The sequence below is a fragment of the Megalobrama amblycephala genome, linkage group LG3 (genome assembly GCF_018812025.1).
Source record: "Megalobrama amblycephala isolate DHTTF-2021 linkage group LG3, ASM1881202v1, whole genome shotgun sequence".
NCBI lineage: Eukaryota > Metazoa > Chordata > Actinopteri > Cypriniformes > Xenocyprididae > Megalobrama > Megalobrama amblycephala.
The window spans coordinates 53,656,293-53,677,263 of NC_063046.1; the positions used below are offsets into that span (position 1 = coordinate 53,656,293).

A 20,971-nucleotide genomic window follows, 5' to 3' on the forward strand; every position below is an offset into this window, starting at 1 on the left:
AAGTGTTATGTTGCCAAATAAATCAGAGGACGATTGCCTTTAAGAGGGAAACATATTACTTTTCCTCTAAAAACGCATTTGTTAAAATCCTGGCTTTAGCTTTATCAGCTCCGTTTAGGCTAGCTAGCAGCACTGAAGAATAGGTTGTCTAGATTAAACCCAGCATTAAGGCTGCCCATCTCTCATTAAAACCTTAATCGTGCGTAAAATGAGATTGATGGAAATTTATCCAAAAGGTCAGGGAGAAGGGATTTCTAACGCCTACAGAGGATTTAATGGACAGGATTTTAATTTAGCCGCCTCTCCAAACACCAGAAGCTGCGAAAGATCTTACGAAACCCCTTTCCGGTGGCCGTCTCTCTACATGTTATGCATGTCTCCTCCCCTTCCCTCTCATCCTCTCGTTCTCACTCCTCTGAGTGTCTGATGAACAGATGAAAGGCAGGAGAGTCTGCTGGGTAGCTCTGTTTTAGTCATAAGGGCAGGAAGGGGCAGTAGATTGCTGTGCCAATAGTTCCTCGATGAAACACGAGGTCTGTGGCCTTTACTGCCCCTCTCAGAGTTACTTTCTTAGTTGTGCAAAGTAGACGCTGAGCAGAAGACACTCTTCTAGGATTAGCATATATTCCATATGCCAAGCATTGCTTATGTAAGGGATAATGTGCATTCAGCTGGTCATTATCACAAAATGAACCTTGACAGGGCGTTCAGGTCTTGTAACACCATGAAGGGCTTTATTTTGCAATAATGACCGGCTGAATGTACATTATCTTGCTTATTACAAGCCAACTTACCTTAAAAATTAGCTTAAAAAAAAAGCCAGCTTAAAAATTAGCTTCTTTGGTCTAAGAAATAAAGTCCATTACCAGTGTTGGGGAAAGTTACTTTTGAAAGTAATTCATATTGTGTTACTCCCTAAAAAGTTAACTAATTGTGTTATTTAGTTACTTTTTATGAAAAGTAATGCATTAGATTACTTTTGTGTTACTTTTTCTCACCTGGGCTTACTTTAAAAATAAACAAACAAAAAAAAGTTATATTTTTGGCAAATGTTAAAGGGTTAGTTCACCCAAAAATGAAAATAATGCCATTTATTACTCACCCTCATGCCGTTCCACACCCGTAAGACCTTCGTTCATCTTCAGAACACAAATTAAGATATTTTTGTTGAAATCCGATGGCTCAGTGAGGCCTGCATAGCCAGCAATGCCATTTCCTCTCTCAAGATCCATTAATGTACTAAAAACATATTTAAATCAGTTCATGTGAGTACAGTGGTTCAATATTAATATTATAAAGCAACGAGAATATTTTTGGTGCACCAAAAAAACAAAATAACGACTTATATAGTGATGGCCGATTTGAAAACACTGCTTCATGAAGCTTCGAAGTGTTATGAATCAGCATGTTGAATCATGATTCGGATCGCGTGCCAAACTGCTGAAATCACGTGACTTTGGTGCTCCGAACCGCTGATTTGACACGCTAATTCATAATACTCCAAAGCTTCATGAAGCAATGTTTTGAAATCAGCCTTCAATATATAAGTCGTTATTTCGTTTTTTTGGCGCACCAAAATATTCTCGTCGCTTTATAATATTAATATTGAACCACTGTACTCACATGAACTGATTTAAATATGTTTTTAGTACATTAATGGATCTTGAGAGAGGAAATGGCATTGCTGGCTATGCAGGCCTCACTGAGCCATCGGATTTCAACAAAAATATCTTAATTTGTGTTCCGAAGATTAACGAAGGTCTTATGGGTGTGAAACAGCATGAAGGTGAGTAATAAATGACATTATTTTAATTTTTGGGTGAACTAACCCTTTAAGGCCCTTTCACACCCAAAGTGAAATTAATAAGCCTCAGGCTGAAGGAAATGCATATTTACACCTGTACAGTAGAGGGCACAGCTCAAACAAACAAGACTTTCAGCTGTGCTGCCATTCTGGATTAAAGAAGAACAGGATACAGCCAGGAGAAGGAAGTTCAACTCTCTTATTTCTAAATCTAAAGTAATTTATGCTTATGCTGGGTACACACTAAAAGATTGTTAAAGTCTTATGAGATTTTCAAAATGTGAGAAACCACAAACAGGAAGGACAAAAAAACCTAGATTTAACCGTTTTGCTTCTATAGTATGTGGTGTGCCATGGGCAGGAGTCCAGAGTCCCGACTGTGAACACGGGAAATCTCACAAAATCTCTTGAGACTTCAAAATAAACATGGGGGATGATAGGCAGAAAGAAATTGCGATGATAGTGTTTGCAATGATTTTGACAGAAAATTCATGGGAAAAAAAAAGAAAAGGGTTTGGGTGAAATCGTGGAAACTGCGTAAACATGGTCTTTACTTTGTGCTGCGCCATTACTACGTTTTTTTAATGCTTACCTAGGATTGTCAGAAGGTGAGAAAATGGCCCAAAATCAGCACCGATTGTCTTGTGGTGTGTACCCAGCATTATTAGTATGGTTGAATTAGATCACTGAAGGTCAGCAGCAAAGATATTGGTTAATAAAGTGAGATTAAATGCATAAAGTATATTTGTGTAATTTAATATAGTTAAAGATGTAATATGTAAGAATTTTGCAGTAAAATATCCAAAAAACACTAGGCCAGTGTTATATATTTTGTTCACTTGAGTACTTACAATATCCCAAATGTTTACAACTATTTGTAAATCGTGAGAAAATTGCAATTTTAACCAAGGCTCCGGGACGCGTGAGGAGTCGCCTGTCAATTGCGTCATACCCGCGTTACCCTCGGTTTCCGGTTTCATTTTGTAGAAACCATGGAAACACCACAGACGCTTTAAAATATTACACGTTTTAATAGACAAGGGAACAACTGTTTTGATATATTTATAGACAGAAAACTAATTATTGTTATATATCTGAACATGTTTAGTCTTATTGTTTTTTTTTCTTTCTTTTTTTTTTTTTTAAAACTTTTTTTTTGCGAGTACCATGCTTTACCATGCCTCAGAGAAAAACACTATTTTGTGAAGTAGCTAACATAGCATAATCAGATGCAGCTTTATTTTTAGTAACAGTAATACAGAATTTTCTCCATCATACAATACGTTTTAAAATTAATTGCATGCCATTTATCAACACAATCCATCCAGCATTTAATATGATATTCTAAAATTGATTTAGCTTACTGCAGTGTGCAACAGTGTCTCACAGCAGCTGCCAAGCGAACGCACAGAGTAATGTCATAACATCATTTTCAACACACTCAAACGTATCTAATATGATAAACAGAGCTGTGTAACCTCATACTCATGACCGGAAAAGCAGAAGCGCCGCCGGCGACTGTGTCATAATAAAAGTTCTGCTGCTCGTGAGGCGTGTGTTGCGCAATCGCTCCAGCGGCCTCGTTCAGCTCCTACAACACTTGAATTCTGCTCTGCTTCATGCTACAGTAACATTAATAATAAAATAATATGATGAGATTTTTTTTTGACATCCATGAACATGATTTGTTCCCGAGTCCTATCCCTTTTCTTTTGCACCGTCCGTTGAGGTGGAGACCACATGTCCCAAGATTCCGCGCTCAAAACTTGGCGTCATCAAGCTACGCCTTTGTTTTGAATAGCGACCTCTAGCGGACAGAAAATATTACATACTGCACCTTTAATTATTACAGGTTTGCGTAAAATTCTGAGATTGCATTTCACAGTTTTTATTCATTCTGAGGAATACTGAATGTGTTTTTGTGAAAGTGAGATGAGTAAATGCATGTTCACATTTATTCTGGAACTACAGTAGCTATCATGCTCACACAGCGCACACAACAACACCTCTGCACTTTATTTTTGTCAACATGGAGACAGGAGAGCTGTCAGTCAATACATGTGAAAAAGCAATTACTTATTTGAAAAAGTAACTTGGATATAGGGCTGTGACGGTATGGGATTTTTCTTACCGCGGTGAAGACGCAACATATCACCGCGGTTTGGCGGTTAATCGCAACCCCCCTCCCCCGACCTCCGTGGAAAAATAATGACTTAAGAACGCATGCAGCTTGTAAATGAACATGGAAATAAAGCAGTCGGTCTTCTTTATTATTTCACACTCTGAGGTCTGAGGTATCGCCGGCGATACCACCGCGTTTTTTTTCTTACCAGTGTGAAAGAGACTCAAAATACTCGGTCAATGTTGCACAAACAATTAAGAGTTATACACCATTTTAATCTGTTGAATGTCTTCTTTCATTTGTGTACACTCAGAGTAAAAACAAAATGTTGTGCTTTTTGTAAAATAAAGAAAACTAACATAATGCGTGATCTCTCGTCTCTCTCTGAACAAAGTCCAATCTGATAGTTCTCAGAAAATGAACTGTAACTTAGTGGATACTAATGACAAAAAAAATTACACTTATGTCTAAAGAAACGTTGAAATGTCAGGTTTAAAATCGTGCAAGTCAAATCGAAAACAAACATTCTGTGTTTATGTAATCTGTATGAAAAGAGAGCCATGTCATACAAGAACTAACATTGTAAGTATTAGCATTGTTTCCTTGCATAGAAGATCCAACGAATTCCTCATTCATTGAAGAGATAACACAAAAAAAAATGTGTTGCAATGAATGAACAAACTCATCCGTTATGCATTACGCAAAATGCCTCGTAGAAAACGCTCTTAAGCACTAAGATCAATCGTTATCGGGAAACCCGGCCCTGAGATGTAGGCTATATATAAAAGCTGTTTTAAAGCATTTGCTGTATGGATTAAAAAATAGGCTAGTAAATATATTCATATATCAGACAAAATTGCGTTGCAGCAAATCCTTTAAATTTTAAGGTAGGCCTATTCAGAACAGAGCAACATAAAAATCAGAAGCTATACGATTATAGGACAAAGTTTTACATATATGCCATTATAATTTGTGTTTTATTTTTTTAATTGTATCGAATTATAAAATAAAACGCAAATTTTAATCGGGCCTGTTTTAGGCCTTTCCTTATTTTTATATTTTAGACATCCATCAATTATGGTTATGAAAAAAAAAAATGACTGGCCATCTCCTCATTGAATGTGCCTTTAGAGAGAAATGCACGGATTACATAATGAAAGAGTTTCTATTTTCGATTTGAATTATTTCGTTTTAAAGTAGTAATTTAAAGCTTTCTATATATATTCGTCATGCCTGTGTGAAGTGCCCCTGTTCAAGCCAGAGACGGCAGAAAAGCACAATGTTTCGTTGATATTGTGAGTGTACACGAACAAAAGTAGACCTTTACCGTTTGGAATGACGTATTACTCTTACCTTTATGAGCAAAAATGAATGCCTATTTTAAGATGTTTCCACTTAAAAAAAAATGCAAGAGATCTCGCTAACGCCTCCATGTCCTGCAGAGCCCGCTTCAGCTTCACTCCGTACAAACGATTGGATATGCGTCTAAGAGCGCACATTTATTTAGGTTAAACATTTAAACTAACATTGTTATATGCTTGAACTGTTTTATATCTATAGATTATATTTTAGACAAGTCCTTATGATTTGAGAAGGCTAAATTTATTAAAACATAGGCTATGATCAACTCATTGTCTGCCGCTGGCCGCTTGGCCATTAGCCTACTTAAAAAAACCAAAAAAAAACAACTTACATTTAACTAACAAAAAAATGCTCCAAACGTTTTTGTAAATTAATTTTATAAAGAAAAGAAACGAAATATAACCATTTTTACATTACATACAAAACTATTAGTTCATACAGAACTATTTTAATAGCTGAAACAGTAGTATATAAGCTGTTTTGGGAGAAGGGGAAAAAAAAGACTGGATAGGGCCTATATTTGAGGCCCGTGCAGGGCGCTAATCTGCTTCATCCAACGCTGTTTTGTTCTCTGTTATTTTCATCTGTGAGCATGCTCTTGATATATGCATTTCACAATTTTGTTGAGTTTAAAACGTTTGACAAATTCGTTCTGCTCTTGCTGTTCGTTCGGCAGACACCCCCCACCACCTTGCAAAAAAAAAAAAAAACACAGAGGAAATACTGCAGACGCTGCCGGGACGGAAGACAGTAAATTGGCAAACAATGACAAATTGTTTATACTTCATATAACACACCATATGCATTCCTGTAACTTTCACTAGCAAATAATAAAAAGAAAAAAAAAAAGAGTGCGGTGATGACAGTGATGACCTAAACACCGCGGTCGACATCTTATTACCGCGGTTATGCGGTACAAACAAGACAGACATTGCAACAATATTAATTTATATTTTAATAACCCTATAAAGCCTATTGTATCATATTTGATATGCAAATTATCAAAACTTTTCTGAAAAACCTTCTGTCATGTAATTTATACTTTTTTTTAACATGTAAAGGCCTTTTAGTTTTTATAAAACAAATTTAAGAATGACTGTTATATTGTTAGTAATAATTCAGATTGGTTTCTTTTTTTTCCCAGCTATGTTTTTTTTAGTTGACTCCTGAGAGTATTGCCATCTGTAAAAAGTTTTATACTCACCATAAAGTCGCAAGATGACAGCAATTAGCTATTCTAACTTAGTAACAGTGGTATGAAAAATAGCACTGATATGCCATGGACCAGCAGTAAACTGTGCACTTTAGCATCATTATACGGTACATACGTTATTGAACGTTCAATATCGAGATTGACCAATCAGAATTAAGTATTCCAAATATCCATGTATTAATAGGATATATTCCAGTCCAGAGTTTCCCCCTTTTTTCTAAAGAAAAGTTCAAGGCCAGAGTTTTGAAACGCCAGCTCCTCATCCCCAGCTCGTACAGTGAATCGAATGTATTTATTTCTGATAAGCCTGCCATGTTGCATTGAGCCCAATAAGACCAATGTGCAGTAACAGGATTAAAAAAGCACAGTGGGTGAAATTAAGGCCAAGCACGCACATCATCACATCACAACTGCTCGGCAAAGTTGTGTTCTTTAAACTCTCCTGTGCATCTGGCTTATTTTGGGAGCCGTGAGACCACAGAACAAGTATTAGAGCCACACTTCCATCCTCTACCGTATGCATTCCTGTGCGTGCGAGCGTGTGTGTGTGTGTGTGTGTGTGCTCGCCTTTTAGGACGAGGAATATTTTGGCAGCGCAGCGGAGAGAGCGATGAATGTTGTTAACCATTGAATCATTCTGCAGTTTAGTAGCTCGCCTCCGCATGGCACGCAGAGGTATGGAGCAAAAGCCTGCTGTTTTAAAGGTTCATTTCACATCTCCTCCTGAGCGAGGCGGCTTAGTAGCCCGGCCGTTGATTGATTGTTGAGACCATTGATCTAATTTTGAAGCCTTTTGAATTTTGTCTCCCCTGTCCCTCCTCTTTGTAAGGAGTTGAATAAACCTAATTTCCCCACGCCACATGCAGAGGCAGTTCAGCCTGAGTGGGGAAAACAGAGGGAATAAATAAATAAAGAATCCCTAGAACCAGGCCCTTCACAGCAGAGTGGGATTTTTATAGACTGGATCAATTAAATTTGTCTTATTTGGAACGGTGGGGCTCCGTAACTCGATAAGAGGTAATGCGGTTGAAAATGCCTCTCGCTGGGCAGCCATTAGGCGGGAGAATGTTACTGTGGGAGTATTAACATGCAAGGATTACACAGAAACAAGCCTGGTCTGAACCAATTAGAGTCAGGAATGGCCTCAGAAAGACGAGAAGAGGGCATTTGCACAGCGAGAGGCCCGGGTTGCTCCGGCCTGCTGCAGGGTCAGAGAGGGAAAGATGGAGATCTAGAGATGCAGGGGACGGGGGGGAGGGAGCGGGTGAGCGAGGGCAGGGGCGAAGGCTCTGTGCTCCTCTTCCTCCCCCCGTCTATATACATCTCCTGCCCCCTGTGGACTGGTGAAGAGGTCTGAGGAAGAGCAGTGTATATCTCAGTGTGGTGCTCACCTTACAAATCCTTCCCTCCTTCGAAAGCGTACTTTTATTTCTTTCTGTTTTTCTTTTCTTTATTTGCCTGGACATTCTGCGATCATTTACCCACCCTCATGTTGTTCCAAATGTGTATCAATTTCTTTTTTTTTCCCCATACACAAAGGAAACATTTGGCATAATGTTCCTGCTGCTCTTTTTCATACCATGAAAGCACAAAATGTATTGCATATTTTCTGGAAAATAAGTCACACCTTTAAGTCACGTTCAGAAATAATGTAAAATACCGGTAAATTGAAACGATTGCAAATATTATAAAAATGCATTTTCATTTCCCTCACTCTTCAACAAATACTTTATATTTAACAGTATTCAGAGTAGAAAAGAAATAAAAAATGTTAAGTTTAAAGGCACAATAAGTAAATTTTCGCCGCTAAAGGTGTAGCTTGATGACGCCTTGATTTTGTGGAATCATGGGAGGTGTTGTCTTCCCACGGTGGAAAAGATTCGGGACGGGACTCGGGCAGAAAACTTGTTCATGGATGAGATTACTGTAGTATGAAGCAAGAGCAGGGCCGAGTGCTGTGGGAGCTGAAACAAGGCCGCTGGAGCAATTGCTAATGAGAGACGAGCACGACACATGGTTCGAGCAGCGGAACTTTTATTATGCCACAGTAGCTGCTTCCGCTTCTTCCGGTCAAGCGTATTTGGGTTAACGCAGCGCTGTTTATCATATTAGATACATTTGTACGTTGAAAGTTGTTAAAGTGCTACTCTGTGTTCACTCGGCGGCTACTATGAGACACTTGTTGCACCCTGCAGTAAGCTAGATCGATATTAGTCATGGTAGAAACTTAGGTATTCACGGTAAATCAAGAAAACGAGATTTAAACAATTAAGACTGTGTTGAGCTATATAACATGATTAGTTTTCTGAATGTATCCAAACCAATTGCTCACCTGTCTAATAAAACATAATATATTAAAGCATCTTTGTTGTTTCCATGGTTTCTACAAAATAAAACCGGAAATCGAGGGTAACGCTGGGTATAATGTCATTGATAGGCGATGCACGGACACAATCCGCTTCATGGTTAAAATTGCTTATTTCTCTTGATTTAAACATCCTTGGAAACATTTGGAATAATGTAAGTACACAAGTCACCAAAATATATAACACTGTTCTAGTGGTTTTTAGAATATTTTAATCCAAAAATCTTACATATTGTGCCTTTTAAGGGTACGTTTACACGACAGCTGAATTTTTTTTTCTTTGTACAGATGACAACATTGTCAAAACAATTCCCATTCACATGAATCCGTGGAAACAACTAAAAATGCTGTCAGGCTGTTATGCTGCCAGGCCAGTAGTTGGCGATGTAACGTTGTAAAGAAAGAGGACACGCTTTCATTTTTTTGCATTTTTGCAAACGGGCATGCCTATAGACTGAACATGTAATATGCATGTGCATGCCATCACCGTTTTCACAGATTTGTGTTTTGTAGTTTACACGGAGAAGATAATGGAAGATAATTTTCAAAAATTTGCACTTCATAAGTTTAAAGGTCCCGTTTTTCGTGTTTTTTTGAAGCTTTGATTGTGTTTATAGTGTGCAATATAACATGTGTTCATGTTTCGCGTGTAAAAAAAACAGTATTTTCCACATAATTTACTTATCTGTATACCGCTGTTTCCACTGTCATAAAAACGGGCTGATGACTTCCTTGTTCTGATTGTGCCAGCGGTTCCTGCGTTGTGATTCGACAGCTCTGAGCGCACCGTGCCCGGAAAGGTCACGCCTCTTACCATAACGTGGAGATGCACGCGCTCAGTGTTATTGTAAACATGTCTTTAATTTTACCCTATCAATTTGAGCCGGAATCAGACCCGGTGATTGGACTGCGGGATGAAAATAACAGCGTTTCGACGACATGGCGACAAACACACTCTACAAACGCAACTCTTGTGTATTCCTGTGGGCGGAGGTTAGTCAAAAAACTGTTTTAGTGACGTCATTAAAGAAGGAAGTAGAGGGATGTAGTCCAAACTGGCCGTTCGATGTAGGCGACTTCTGTTAAATAAAATATCTCGCTTGGCATTGAACTTTGAGCTTTAAAATTGTACAGATTTTATTTATACTCTAACAACAACATTACACACTAACTAAAGTTTGAAACATGGGATCACGAAGAACAGGACCTTTAAGTTTTCAGGTCCCCAAAATGCTGTTGTCATGTAAATGAAAGGCCAAAACGCATACGTTTTACGTTTTTAGTTGAAAACGGTGTTGTGTAAATGGCCCCTAAAACAAACAAATGATAGTGGCATTCATTATAAACATTTATTATAAACGCCAAGCCTAAACAAATTTATTTCAAGTGAAACTGAAATTACTGGCATGTGGGAAATGTGCTTTACAAATCAACTTGGGCTCACGTACCGTTCTCATTCAGCATGAATCCAAATGTGTGCACTTAGCGCATGTGAAACTTGACTTGCATGGGTTGTCCAACTTAAAAAATGACAAAAAATTGCCATTGTACCATCACTAAAGCAGTCCATATGACTCGGGCACTATGTTCCAAATCTTTTGAAGGCATATAACAGGAAACTTACTGGAATTTGACTTACTATTTGTTGAAAATCTTAAATCTCATTCATATATGTCAATATTGCTATCACAGCAGGTTTTAATGTCAGTGATGACAAGAAGTTTTCTGTGAAAAACCGCTTCAGAAGACTTGGAATATAGTACATGGGGTCTTAAATGGATCACATTTATGATTCTTTATTGTCCTTTTCGTAGAGCTTGACAGCCCCTGATCACTTTCATTGTGTGGAAAAGAGCAGCGTGAACATCCTGTACATCTCTGCTTGCAGTCTAGAGAAGAAAGAAAATTGGGTTTGGAACAACATGAAGGTATGGAAATAAGGACATCATTTTCAATTTTTAGCTGAAGTATTCCTGTTAATATTTCCATGCTTTGGTTTAGATTTTGAGAAATAATGAAGGAAAATTTGAGACAGGAGGTTGCTTTCTTTACTTTTAAAATATAACTTTGTAGGGGTTTGAATTAGGTTAGTTCACACCTTTATAAATATTGTTTTTCAGTACTAGCACTTGTTAGCTGTGCTATCTTTACTTTAATAGCACTGCGTCAATATAAAACCCTTTGTTATTGCTTTTAAATGAACTCCTTTTATGTTTCTAGCGTTAAAATTCTTCTGTGAAACAGGTGAACAACTTTTTCAACTGTAGTCATACTCCCTTCCCTTATGCCCTCAATTTCTCCACCACCCTCTTCAATCTCCATTAACCCTATTTGATCATCCCTTCTATTATGAGTGTGTGTTGTACTATCTGTCTGAGTACATTAGAGAGTACAGGCTCGTCATTTAATAAGTATCAAAATGGGCAGAGACTCAAGGCTGCCTGAGGACATGTAACAGGGTCCCTCATGCCACCAGCCCCTCCTCTGACGAAATTACCCACTCTTGTTTAATTGGGATTGCTAGCTTCTCTGCTTGATTGCTCATGCCCACATTGGCATGAAGTGGCAGGCCAGTGTTCCAGTAAAGCTGTGACTATAGCTGGTGCCACGCTCACTTACTCAGTTACCCCCCCACCCGTCTCGCTGCTCTGCTCCGCTCTGCTTCCAGCCGATTACATAATCCACTAATACAAATTTGCCCTGACTAATTAGCATCATCAGCTTGTGGCATAATTTGATCGGACGAGCCATGTTTCTCTCTTTCTGCGCTGTGCTGTGCCGTGCTTGGTGTGTGGCCTGGGCACAGCATCAGCGTTTCCTCTGCCGGGTGGCTGATTCCACTCCACGGGGTTATTAAATGCAGAAGGGTTGAGGTGGGGAAAAAGGAGTATTGCGGAACAAGGAGAGGAGGAAGTATTTACTTAACCGCAGAAAATAAAACTGATAAGACAGTTGTTACAACAGCAGAATCTGGATGCTAATCTTATGTGAAGAGGATATTATACGTGACCATGTTTTAGAAATCTAATAATATCTGGCAAAAAGGATTCTCATTCACGTCTATAGCAGAAATTTGTCATCTTTGTTCCTTGGCACTCATCTCTACAGCCTGGTTTTGCAGCCCATTTCATATTTTTATAAGCCTTCAAAAAGGGGGGAAAAAAAGCCACTAGTAAAAATGCTTATAGTAAGGAGAACCCCCTAGCAGATCTAGGCAGGTGGTGCTGGGGAAGGTGGAGGGTTAGAAAATTCCCATGGCAGACTGCACTGAGTTGAGCCGGATTGAGTGGACAAAGTGGTTGACTTTAAGAGAACCAATCAGCTGAACTGAACTGAACTGTATGTGTGTGTGTAGGTATGTATTTATACAACAGGTTCTCTCTGGTTCTCAAATCTGATTGGCTGAGAGCCGTGCAATATTTCCCCAGTATCAGGACTGGAACCGTTTCACCATTTTTGTCACTCCACTTGCGGCCAACTGTCATGGTGGTCGAAGCAAATCCATCATATTTTTTAATAAATACTACTTTTATGTCACGAAATGTAGTTTTAAGAGTTTTTTAGGTGAGAATGTAGTGATTTAGACCTCAAATATGTGACTCATATATGTGCCAATTTTACAATTGTTGTTTTGACGCTTTCGCAGATGCGAGCTCCAAGCCGTCCATCAGCGGCCATTCAGCTTCATCTTGGCCAGTCCTTCGGGGATTTGCCGATAACTCTTATGTAGATAGTGGTTAAAACATGAGATTCAATTTAAGGTATATGAAGCGGGCAATCTTTGGTCTTATCAATCTATTACTTGATCCAGAACAAAACAATTTGGGTTAAGGGGAAAATTAAGTTTCATAACTTTATAGTTATATTTTTAACGTAAATCCTGTACTAGAGTGCTACTTTTGTACGCTTTAACTCAATTGTTTGCTTGTGTTTTTTATTAATATTTGCTTGTGTTTATCATTTGCTTGTGTTTGTCTGTTCATAATGGCTATTGTTGTTAACTTAAATATTGTTGTTTCAATAAATATTATTTTATATAAATAATATGCCGTATTTGGAAAGGGTCCGTCAATATTTTTAGTGAAAGTTAAATTATTACAGCATTCTTTATGAGTGCTAATTCATTCTAATATGCTGATTTGGTGCATATATATATATATATATATATATATATATATATATATATATATATATATATATATATATATATATATATATATATATATATATATAAAATCACAAATATATATATATAAAAATCACAAATATATATATATATATATATATATATATATATATATATATATATATATATATATATATATATATATATATATATATATATATATATATGCACCAAATCAGCATATATATATATATATTTGTGATTTATATCTTGCTTTCCAAAATGTTATTCCATCAAAATAACATTTTCGAACAACAGTAGTCATGCTACTTTTGAATGTCCCGTCAATGAAGAAAGATACTCATTGCCAAAAAAAGCACCATAAAAGTCATTCCTACCCCTATAATGAATGGCAAGCATGAGGAATATTGATTTGTTAACCTTCAGAGCGTTGTGGCAGTGTGTAACAGCATGATTAGTGGTTAATGAATGTCTGGGGAATTCTGCTGAGCAGCTTGTTGGCTTTTTGAAATTTCAGATTTTGACCCTTATGTTTTTAGCATGTCAGTTTACATTTTTCTGCCTCAACTACCCTTTCTCTTCCCACCTTTGTTCTCCTCTCTTACAGTGACTTCAGTAGTTCAGTCTAAGCGAAAAGGGCTTTAGCATCAGTAGAATTGAGGTGGCCGCCACCCCTGTTCAGATGGGCTGTAGTGTGATGAGATCAGACGAGTGTGTGTGCGTGATGGTGGCAGGTTCAGTGAGCATGGCGCTTCCCATTGTTGTCTCGGGGTCTGCAGGATAATCAGGACAGTGACACTATATGAAATGGGGATGACAATTGGATTTACACACAAAGCACAGCATAAGAATATCTAATGCGGTCATTAGCGAGGACATGAGTTCATGGGGGAGAAAGTGAAGAAATTAAGTTTGAGTGCATCCAATTTAGCTTGATTGCACGCATTCATTTACATTCGATTATGCTGATACTGACAGGCTCCTAAATGCAAGCTGAGTGTTTTGCCTCTGCTGGGAAGAGTAATACCTTCAAATAAATGATGTGACTTCTAATTTGACATCTTTCCAAACTCCCTTCCAAGTGCTTGCTTTATTTTTGCCCAACCCAAGGTTGTTCTTTCAAAGCTTGGGAGACTAAATCAACTTCTTGATTATATTTAAATTTCATGAACAAATTTGCCTGAGGTTTTTTTTTTTTTTTCCTTCAAAAAATTGGCCAGAGAAAAATAAAGAAATATAAGAAAATTGTTGACCATGTTGAAAATATCAGGGTAGTGGTATAAAATTAAAGTTACACTTTACAATAAGGTTCATTTTGTAAACATTAGTTAATGCATTAGGTTTCATGAACTATGAACAATAACGGCTATGGCAGTTCTGGGTAATGCCATTTGGTCTCTGTAATGCTCCAGCCATCTTCTCCAGGTTGATGGAGCAGGTCCTGGCAGGTGTCTCTCGTCGCTGTTGCATGGTGTATCTGGACGACCCGTTAGTGCATGCACCAGAGTAGCAAAAGTAGCAGCAGTGAAGGAGCGGCCTATCCCAAAGAACATCGCAGAGCTACGGAGCTTCCTGGGCTTGGCATCATACTACCGACGCTTCGTCCAAGAACTTCTCCATCATCGCTAGCCTGTTGCACCAGCTAACAGAAAAGGGCCGACCCTTCATCTGGGATGAGGTGTGTGAGGCCACTTCAACCACTTGCGTGAAGTACTGACCAAGGCTCCAGTGTTGGCATACCCTGATCCAGGCCGGCCATTCATCATCGACACTGATGCCAATAATGTTGGTGTTGGCGTAGTGTTATCCAAGGAAGATGACGATGGAGAACATGTTGTTGCATACTTTATCCAGGCCCTGAAGAAGGTAGTGCAGCACCGGGCCGGCCGGCAGCATGGAAACCGGATGCCCTGTCCCACCGCCCCTGTGACGTGATCAACTGCCGGAATTGTTGGAAGCAGGAAGAATGAGAAAAGGCCACAGATGAAGCTATGATGCAGCAGGTGGATGGAGGGGATGGGGCCTGTGATCCTCTGGAACCTCAACCTGAGTGGCTGGTAGCAGGGCAGCGGCCTGAACGGCAGGAAATAATGGCTTTCAGACCAGAAGTCTTTGGGCCTTCCGAACAGCAGTTCAAGAATCTACAGGTTGCACGCCAGCTACACTCATGTCTGGCTGGGAACTACAAATGCCAGTGGAATTGGTCTTCGGCTCCCCACCTGATCCAGAGATCCCCAGGGGGCCAGGGTTGGAGTATCTGCAAAAGCTTCGGAACAGACTCCACGTAGTGCACGAGGGAGCCCGGGACCGGCAGGGAGCTGCATCAGCCAGACAGAAGTGTGGCTTACGATTTCCACAGTAATAAGAGAGACTTTGCTTCTGGAGACAGGGTTTGGGCTTACTCCCCAAAAAAGAAAAAGGGCTACTTTCCGAAGCTTTACAGTCACTGGCATGGCCCATGTGAAGTGCTGGCCAAGAGGGCGACGACGGCGAATGGTGGTGCTCCATCGACTTGCTCCGTATCAGCCCATGGTCATGGAGCGTTCGGAAGAGAATCCAGAGGAGGAGACACCGCAGGCAAGCCCAATGCCATACGCAGCATATTCCCTGGCTAGCCCACCTGCTACGGTGGGGGAAGGACGACCTCAGAGACAATGGAGACAGCCAAGATCCTTACAAGACTACGTCTGTGACGCTGCTTGTATATAAGTGATGAAGGACTAAAGTTGTTGCAACTGGAAGTTACTGCGCACTACTGAGTTCTTTTATGGACACTAGAACAGTTGTCTCTTAAGGGGAGGGGAGGGGAGGGTAGTGTAGCGCACAGAATCTTTATAATTGTTTTGAAATTGCTGTTTTATTTTTGCACCTGCAGTTCTAGGGTTAATGCAGGAAGTTAATAAGCCTGGAAGAGTGGCAGTTAGACAGTTAATGAGTCTGATGCGCTTGTGTTGCAGTTGATCTGCGTTCCGATTAAAAGTTTAGAACGAAACCTTCCTTGTCTGTTGTTCTTCAGACATTACAGTATTGTTCATTAGTTCAATAGTTTAATATTAAATGCATGAACTAATGTTAACAAATTGAACCATATTGTACCTAGCTTCACTAGATCATAGAATAATTTTGATTATATGTAGGAAGTCATATTGAAATCTCTGAACAGGGAAATCTGACCACAATTTATGTTGTAATTTCTTCTGAAAGTCTGGAGGAGGAACACGAGACTTCAGGAGAAATTATGAATAATAAGATACTTTAAACTCTGTTTTTTTGAGAAATAGTTGAGATATTAAAAACTTTTGTGAAAAATAAGTATACTTCAGCATACTTTTAAAAAGAGTACTTATTATGTACTTAAAGGTCCTGTTCTTCATGATCCCATGTTTCAAACTTTAGTTAGTGTGTAATGTTGTTGTTAGAGTATAATTAAAATCTGTAAAATTTTAAAGCTCAAAGTTCAATGCCAAGCGAGATATTTTAAACAGAAGTCGCCTACATCGAACGGCCAGTTTGGACTACATCCCTCTACTTCCTTCTTTAATGACGTCACTAAAACAGTTTTTTGATTAACCTCCTCCCACAGGAATACACAAAAAAGGGGGCGTGGTCTTGTTGCGCTCCCACGGAGAAGAGCAAGAGTTGCGTTTGTAGAGTGTGTTTGTCGCCATGTCGTCGAAACTGTGTTATTTTCATCCCGCAGTCCAATCACCTTTGTTTGGCCTTCCCAGGGACGCTGTACTTAGAGATCAATGGTTACAATTTATGTTTAACTCGGTTCCCGAAAATTATAGTTGTGGTATCCTTACTGCAATAGTTAATGTTGGACTGCAGTGCACATAATGGCCACAAGAGGGGACTATGTTTATGTATATGGCTGTTTTCCGTATGAGGTACTCTTCTGAGTGAGTGCTAACGTTGTACATTTTCTGTCGCTGCTTGTGGAGATTAAAGAGTTCAGTCTCTCGGGAATTATTGTCTTTTTGTGTTCATTCGGCACAACACCACAATAATCCACATGTAAAACTATGTGCAGCACACTTTATGGTAAGAGGCGTGGCAAGGTGCGCTCTCTATGGCTCTGGGTGCGCTAAGCTGCTGTCGAATCACAACACAGGAACCGCTGGCACAATCAGAACTCGTTTCGTATTTCTGAAGGAGGGACTTCATAGAATAAGGAAGTCATCAGCCCGTTTTTATGACAGTGGAAACAGCGGTATACAGATAAGTAAATTATGTGAAAAATACTGTGTTTTTTTACACGCGAAACATGAACACATGTTATATTGCATACTATAAACACAATCAAAGCTTCAAAAAACCATGAAAAATGGGACCTTTAAGAGTATATTTAAAGGTACACTATGTAATAATTTTGGCCGCTAGAGGTTGCTACAAGCCTATTCAAAACAAAGGCGTAGCTTGATGACACCAAGTTTAGAGCGGAATCTTGGGACATGTGGTCTCCAACTCAACGGACGGTGCAAAAGAATAGGGATAGGACTCGGGAACAAATCATGTTCATGGATTAGATTATTAACGTTACTGGAGCGATTGCGCAACACACGAGCAGCGGAGCTTTTATTATGCCAAAGTCGCCGGCGCTGCTTCCGATTTTCCAGTCATGAGTTTGCGGTAACGCAGCTGTTTATTATTAGATACATTTGAGAAGTGTTGAAATTGTTATAACGTTACTCTTGTGCATTTGTTCGGCGGCTGCTGTGAGACACTGTTACACACTGCAGTAAGATAGATTGATTTTAGAATATCATATTAAATATTGGATGGCTTGTGCTTGATAAATGGCATGCAATTAATTTTAAAACATATTGTATGATGGAGAAAATTATGTATTACTGTTAATAAAAATAAAGCTGCATCTGATTATGCTATGTTAGCTACTTGACAAAATAGTGTTTTTCTCTGAGGCATGGTGAAGCATGGTACTCGAAAAAAAAATCAAGAAAATTGATTTAAACAATAAGAACTAAACATGTTGAGCTATATAACAACAATTCGTTTTCTGTCTATAAATATATCAAAACAGTTGTTCCCTTGTCTATTAAAATGTGTAATATTTTAAAGCGTCTTTGGTGTTTCCATGGTTTCTACAAAATAAAAGCAGAAACCGAGGGTAACGCGGGTATGACGCAACTGACAGGCGACTCCTCACACGTCCCGGAGCCTTGGTTAAAATTGCAATTTTCTCACGATTTTCAAATGGTTAGAAACATTTGGGATATTGTAAGTACTCAAGTGAACAAAATGTATAACACTGGCCTAGTGGTTTTTGGATATTTTACTGCAGAAAATCTTACATATTGCACCTTTAAGTGTGAACTAAATGTAATGTTTTCAGACAATTGCAATTAAATGAAAATGTATTATAGTTTAAATTTATATTAAATGCAATTAAGCTGAAACTTTAGAGTGCTTTTTTACCCATTTGTACTTTAAGTTTGTACATCTTTATGTGTAATTTCATAATTACTTCTGTTGTCCTTTGAAATATGGTTAAAGTGTACTGGTGAATGTACTGACAATCATTTGTGGTAAACTAAAATATACTTTAATGTCATTTCTATTGAAACTTGTCTATCATGTATTTAAATATATTTACACATTTGTTATGCTTGCAAATTTAGAACGTTTAAAATATATTAACTTTAAATGTTACATACTAGAGTTAAAATTATAATCAAGTACTTTACATATGTTAATTAGTATGTTATTTAACACATCAAAATAAGTGTATTTCTATAAAGCATGACAAAGTTTATTGAAACATAATGGTTTAAAATATACTTTGAAGTAAAACTTGGCCTTTTATTTCATTAATATTATATTATCTGCAAGTACAGTTGTTTAAAAAATATACTTTTAAGATTTGAAGTTTACTACAAGCGCACATTCAAGACAGTTAAACACTTTTTTTTCGAAGAGGGATTTCATTCTTTTTGAAGTTTTTCCTTACTGAACCACTACTCATGCCGTATGTATACAAAATAGAATAACACCAAGAATGTCTGATATGTTATTCCAGCAGAAATCCGTGCCGGTATCATGACGTGTCCCATGCTGGTGGTTTGTGTACACGTTGCTCTTATATCTGGTGTTTTTTGTACACACACATTGCGGTTATATCTCAGCAGCAACAGTTTGGGATTTGTGTTGGGACAGTAAGCAGTAGTCTGGGAGAGCGAGAGTGAAATTAGAGGAATAGAGATGTGAAATATTGATGGTCTCTCTCTGTGTCTATCGCAAGTCCATTCATTATTCATCCCACCTTGAAGGTAGAATTGCTGCCCTCTCATGCAGGGTCCTGCCCACTCATGTGTTTGCTCTTTCTGGGCTGCTGGAGACTCTGTGTAGCTCTGCTGACATTTGGCTCGGCGCTGGCTTTGGTCATTCGCATGCTGCCGCTTTCTATTTCTGATTTATTTTTTCTTTTTGAAAAAGAGTCAACAGTCGCCAGAGTGGTAAAGATGGATGCTATATGTCGGTGTATATGGACCCATGAAATCAGGGATGGCTTTTGGATTCCTGACCTTAGAGAACACAAACGGCATTAATATTGTTTCCCTCTTCTCCAACGTTTTTAAAACTTTACACAGAAATAACATCAAATAGACCTTTAGTGGGGTCTGAATGTCTGAGACCACTAATAAAAGTGCTTCTATTTCTCTTTTTTGCCCAGATACACTATATGCTTATACACACACTTGTCAAAAGTTTGGAATAATTCTTTTTTTTATGTTTTTGAAAGAAGTCTTTAAGCTCACCAATGCTGTTTAGTTTATCAGAAAAACTGTGAAAACAGTAATATTGTGAAATATAACAATTTAAAACAACTGTTTTCTATTTTAATATATTTAATTTGTTTTCCTGTGATGCAAAGCTGAATTTTCAGCAGCAGAATCTTCATTCTTCAGTGTCACATGATCCTTCAGAAATCATTCTAATATGCTGATTTGTTCTGGTGTGGTGCTCAATTATTATCAGTTATTATTGGTGCTGAAATTTTAATCATGATTCTTATTATTATCAAGGTTGAAAACATGTTTTTGCAGAGTTTGGAGTGAAAGCATTGTTTGCAGAGTCTGGAGTGATACATTCTTACCATGATGCATTCTTTGGTGAACAGAAAGTACAGCATTTATTTGAAACAGATTTTTTTGCAACATTATAAATCTATTTAATGTCACTTTTGATCAATTTAATGGGTCCTTTACTGAAGAAAATTATTAATTTCTTTAAAAAAAAAAAATCTTACTGACCCCAAACTTTTGAATGGTATATATTCAAATAGAAAACACTACTTTTAAATTGTAATAATTTTTCACAATAGTACTGTTTTTACAGTATTTTTGATCAAATAAATGCAGCCTTGATGTGCATAAGAGATTTCTTTCAAAAACAGTTGCCCCTATTATGGATTTTTGAAAATCACCTTTCATGTAGTGTGTAACATAGCTCTAAGTGATGGAAAACATCCTGCAAAGTTTTAAATTCTGAAAGTGCACCATATATAAAGTTATTGTCTCTCAAAAGTAAGAGCTAACTCTGAATCAATTAAACGAGTCGTTTGTAAAACGAATCCCAAGCAGTTTCGTTGTGACGTCAAGACGAAACATTAGCATATTGCCCGCCCACTTATTGCACGTGCAGATGCCAGGGAAAATAGTTTTTTTCAACAATACCACAGCAGTAAATCTTTTGTTGTGTTCCTGTTATTTTTTTTCCTGACGACTGCTTCTCAAACCTCGGGGAGTTTAACGCAGGATTCACAAAATGCTTGGTCTTAAAATATGGATCAATGCCCAGTTTATTTGGACCAGCTTGCTCCTCTGAATCTCAACCTGATGAATAATTGATGTTTTTACTTTCTAGCGATCATTCAAAATTTGTGGTTTTGTATGTTATGTTGTGTAACATACAGCCTAGTCTGTATGTCTCCTGCT

General features: G+C 38.1%; 1 long non-coding RNA gene across 1 annotated transcript in view; it reads left to right on the plus strand.

The window, feature by feature from the left end:
* Nucleotides 1-20,971, plus strand: part of LOC125265700 — an 87,414-nt gene that overhangs the window by 47,429 nt on the left and 19,014 nt on the right. The window contains exon 2 of the long non-coding RNA XR_007184335.1: nucleotides 10,681-10,794. This is a non-coding gene — a long non-coding RNA (uncharacterized LOC125265700). The remainder of the gene's footprint in view (nucleotides 1-10,680; nucleotides 10,795-20,971) is intronic.